This window comes from Pygocentrus nattereri, chromosome 22 (genome assembly GCF_015220715.1).
Source record: "Pygocentrus nattereri isolate fPygNat1 chromosome 22, fPygNat1.pri, whole genome shotgun sequence".
Taxonomy (NCBI): Eukaryota; Metazoa; Chordata; class Actinopteri; order Characiformes; family Serrasalmidae; genus Pygocentrus; species Pygocentrus nattereri.
The window spans coordinates 17,845,441-17,851,011 of NC_051232.1; positions in this window are offsets into that span (position 1 = coordinate 17,845,441).

Genomic DNA, 5,571 nt, shown 5'->3' on the forward strand with positions numbered 1-5,571 from the left:
TGGAATGCTGGCTTACATCAATAGACTAATTTTAGCCTGTGTTCAACACCCCAACCCCTCACAATACCATCAGATGTTGACGACAGGGAAATGAGAATGAGAGGTGTATGTTAGGATCAAGTGGGTTTGTATATGAGTGTAGGTAGGCTAAGAATTGTGTGTTCTCCTGCATGTAAAGGTAAGAAGAGAACCCTAAAGGCCTTCTAGGCCTTCAAATAAGGCCTACGGATCTCTCAGCATGCCAAGCAAGCTCTCTCATTGGTAAGGATTTCAGAAGCTGAGCTGAAAGCCTAATATGCCAGATTAACCACCAACATAGTTAGTAACTGACAGTAATCTCATTTATATTTCCAAAGGGTGGGACCATTTTTGCATTCTAGAACCCCTGGGATCCTAATTCTTGGGGTTGTATTCTAGAACCCCGGGGATTTTATACTATCCTTCTAGAGATTCAACCTGGAGAGCATGTGGGCTTTATTGCTTCACTGCAACGACATCAGATCAATGACTGGATAGGAGTGGGTTTCAGTTAGTGGAAACCAGCAGCAGAAGCAGCCCTGTTTCAGGGCTCTTTATTGAAATAGTAACTGCTAAACAGCTACAAGGTGAAATATTTATTAATACGTCTGTTACCAGCTTCAAAGAAAACACCAAATGTCCTTTACAAGTTTCAAATGTCTGTTTTTTCTCTGAAACGGTCAAAAAAGTGTTCATAGCTGTTATGTTAATGCTAACATACTACTAGAATGCCAGCAGTTTTTAGGCTTGTTGTGGTGTTTTTCCTCACTTTTTGACCAAGTTTTGACAGTTAGGCCTGACTGTAATAGTTACAATTTCCCACCAGTAAAGTTGATAGTGATGGTTGGGCAAAAAAGTCAAAAATACACAAATTTTCTAGGATAACAACAGATAAAAGAGTAACAGCAGTCATCTTTAAGCATGAGATTTGTCCATTTGTCCATGTCTTCCATTTCTGTAGGTAACAGAACATCATACAGATTTAAAAACACACACACACTATCTAATTACCTGACATGAATTTGGAGGTGGTTAGCACAATGCTAATTGGTGAAGTATGACTTTACATTACTTTTTTTTTCTTTCATCTCAAGGGTCATTTGCAAGTGACAAGCCCTATTACGTAACTGACCCTGTAGTGAACTGCAAACCTTGCTTAGGGGATCTATCTTGGTTCTACCTTCTTCTTGCCCCACCATCTTTCTTTCAGTCACTAAAATAAGTACTATCTACATTAGAAACAACTGGAGAGTTTAAACCTTTCAGTTAGCCTTCATTTGGTCTGTCAACTGTAGAATTAACTAGCCTCTAAGGTTTGATCTGATAAGGTTGAACTGCTCTGCTGCTCCTCGGCTGTGGTTAGCACTAAAACATGGAGGTTCTATTTAAAGTACTGAAGCATTTGCTAGTTCCATGGGCAGCTCAGCCATGCAAAGCCCAGCTAGCTCAATATCTCACACTTAAATGGCCAAGCTAGTGGTTGAAAGTAATCTTTTCACATTGTCTGAAACAGATGACAACATGTAAGGCTAATTCCTCGCTACCTCTGTGACTAGCATGGCTTGCTGGCTTTAGGGATGATGCTACAACACCAGCGATGGTAGCTAAACTAGCTTTTATAAGGCAGAGGCATATGATTATGTAACTACATTATTTCACTGTCTTACCAATGACACTTGCTGTTCATCAGAAGGTTATGATGGTGGTAGAGTTTTAGATTTTGTGTTGCCAAGAATATATAGCGAAGTATATACACTTTAGACTTATAGTTGCATGCAAAAGTTTGTATACCCCTAGGCCAAGATATGATTTTTTTTTTTTTAGAGGTATAAATAAGTTAAAATATCACTTACAGGACAACTTTTGCACAGACCACATTTTATGGATTTATACATACATTTTATTGCCTTTTTTATCACCAATATGTTAAACTCATCAAAAAAAACAGTGGCCATTCATTAAACTGTGACGGAATGTGTACAGTATTTATCATGTTATTTTCACTTAGGAAATCAACAAAACATACTTCAACCAGGGGTGCCAAAACTTTAGCTTAGGACTGTACTCTGTCACTAAATACCTAAAGGCTGCATTATAGGTCCCAAGTTTGTACTAATGCAATAGAAACCCAACTGATGCTCAGTGGCCCTGTTACATTCATGGGAATGAAGGTTTATGTAGGCAATGGGAGACGATATTGTCATTCTTAAGTTTTAGTGTAACTTAGAAAGATTTTCATCTTCTTATATAGTAATTTTGGACTAGTTCTACTTGCCAGAGATCTAGAAATCAGCACATAATGTAAAGAGCACCTGTCATTTTCAGATGGTATGAAGTATATTTTAAAAGTACCTGTTGTGTATAGAGCCATGTAACCACTTAGCATAAATGACAGCCTCAAAAATTTCATTGGCAATAAAAAAATAGGCTAATATTAGGTTGAAATCATAATATTTGTTTTTAATGTCAAAAAGCACTGAAAAACACATTCAAGGGTGCTTATCTGTGAACAGTCCAGTGTCATAAAGAGCCTCTGCAGATTAGCTTACCAGCATCAAATCATGCTAAACATGCCAGGCCTATGCAAAGAAACAACAAATCAAATGTTGGGATTTAACAGTTGACTTCAAACCAAGTTAATTTAATAATAATTAATAAACCAAGAAAAAGTATTATTTTAAAAGTGCAAAAAAAAAAAAAACACACTGGAAAACTATAATGACCTCACAAACTACTAGGGCCAAATGTGCACTGAAACAGGTTCCACACTTTAAATGCTTATGATCTAGTAAAACGACCTATTCTAGCAAAAAGTACCTTGTATTTTCACTCACTGGCCAATTTATGAGCTACACCTGCCTCATAGGTCTACGATATAGGTATACAAATACAGACTATTATCTTTATTAACCTACAATGTAAATGTTTCTAATAAAGTGGCCAGTGGAAGTGTCTTAAAGCTCTCATTATATTCATCACTTTCAAAACAAGCACACTTCATTACATACTTTCGCATTCATTAGCTCTTTCATTATACAACCCCATTACAAAGGGGTTAAAATTGTTACGCTGTGCAAAATGTAAATAAAACAAAATGCAATGATGTACAAATCATTTAAACTCTATATTTAATTATACAGTACAAAGACAACATATCAGATGTTGAAACAGAGTAATATTGTTTTTTGAAAAATATATGATCATTTTGAACCTGATGCCAAAAACACATTCCAAAAAAGTTGGGACAGGGTCAATAAATGGCTGGTAAAGTTGCGTAACACTAAAAAAAAACACCTGGTGGTTAATTTGCAACAGGTTGGGTATAAAAAAGCATCTCAGACAGAGTCTTTCAGTGAAGATGAGGAGGGGTTCACCACTCTGTGAAAGACTGCACAATCAAATATTGCAACAATTCAAGAATAACGTTTCTCAACATAAAATAGCAAAGAATTTTTGCTTATCGTCATCTACGGTACATAATAACATTAAAAGAATCAGGGAATCTGGAAAAATCTCTATGCAAGGGACATGCCTGAAAACCAGTATTAGCTGGCTGTGATCTTTGGGCCCTCAGACAGCACTGCATGAAAAACAGACATGATTCTATAGTGGAAATTACTGCATTTGCTCAGAAAAACTTCTGATAACCACAGTCTATGAAAACACTGCATCCATAAATGCAAGTTAAAATTCTAAAATGCAAAGAAGAAACTGCACATAAACAGGATCCAGAAACGCTGCCAACTTCTCTGGGCCCAAGCTCATTTTAAATGGACTGAGGTGAAGTGGAAGAGTCCTGTGGTCCAATTAATCAACGTTTGAAATAAATGTTTGGAAATCATGGACACTGTGTCCTCTGGGCTAAAGAGCACCCCTCTTGTTATCAGTGCCAGTATTCATGATGGTATAAGTGTGCATTAATGCACATGGTATGGGTGATGTGCACATCTGTGAAGGCTCCATTAATGCTGAATGATATATATATGTTTTGGCAGCATATGCTGCCATCCAGATGATGTCTTTTTCTGGGAAGGCAGTGCCAAATCCCATTCTGCATGTATTACAACAGTATTGCTCTGCATTAAAAGAGTCCAGGAGCTAAACTTGCCTGCCTGTAGTCCAGATTTGTCACCCACTAGTGACATTTGGCACATTATGAAATTTAAAACAAATATGACAAAAGAGAACTATTGAGCAGCTGAAATCCTCTATCAAACAAGAATGGAAAAATAGTTGGCTTTCAAAACTACAGCAGTGTCTCGTCTGTTCCCAAATGCTTACAGAGTGCTTTTAAAGAAGAGGTGATGAAACAGAGTGGTAAACATGACCCTGTCCCAACTTTTTTGGAATGTGTTGTTCATATCAAATTCATTATATTTAAAAAAAAAAAACATTACATTTCTCAGTTTTAACATTTGATATGTTGACTTCATACTATTTTCCCTTAAAATATGGTTTACATGACTTGCATATCTATTGCATTCTATTTTTGTTTACATTCTGCACAGCGTCCCAAATCCCAACTTTTTTGGAAATGGGTTTGCACGTGTCAACCCAGAACTGTTTGTGTTAAATGTGTTACACACTATCAGATCATCACATGTCTGTATTCAAAACGTTCATGTCTCACTGCAGCCTTGATCAAAATGTCCATTGATCATGGTTACAAGAGTTATTCCATTCCACATTAAGCTTAATATCTAAAATGTAAATTTCCACCTGAACAGGGGTTAAAATGGAATTTGGAAGGTGGAGGAACTCTGGACAGTGAGCAGTGGAGAAGAATACAAATCAATTAGGCAACTAGATAGCAAGCTAGCAGTCTAATTTGCTTGGAATTAGCAATATTGTGAATTACCAAAGCAACAAGCGATCTAGCTTCATTTACATGCAGTTTGAAAAACAAGTCCCGTCCAGAAATCTGATATATGGCAATGTAAGGATTTCAAATATATTTATGTAACTACAGTGAATATGGTTAAAGATTCAGTGAAATTCCACTGCATGCTAAAATGAGAAGGCACTGCTAAGCATCCCCCATAAATACCCATTGTCCAATTGTAGCTTAGCAGCTGTAACTAGGCCCTAAACATTCAGAAGTGAAATCTGATGCTGACGACCCAAGAGAGGGAGGGAAATTTGACCCATTTCCTAAACTTAAGACACATGAGAACAGGTATACGATCTAGATTTTAAAAAGAAAGCCTGCATTACCAATTTAATCCATCAAAAACTCATGCAAATAACACACGTCCTGCTCCAAGTTAAGTTAAAAGCCTCTCTTTAACTATACTCTCAAAAAGATGGTTCTTTAGGGGTTCTTTTGTAAAGAGAATGGTTTGTGAGTTCTATATAGAACTATGTCATGCTCAAATGGTTCTATGCATGGTGAAATTGTTCTTCAGATTGATGGAGAACGTAATGTATATGGTTCTATATAGCAACAAAGAAGTTACTCTATTGTTACAAGCTTGACATCATAACAGTAGAAAAAATGAACCATTTTCAAAAAGGTTCTATTATAGAACCATATGCAACACATTCTCCATCAAT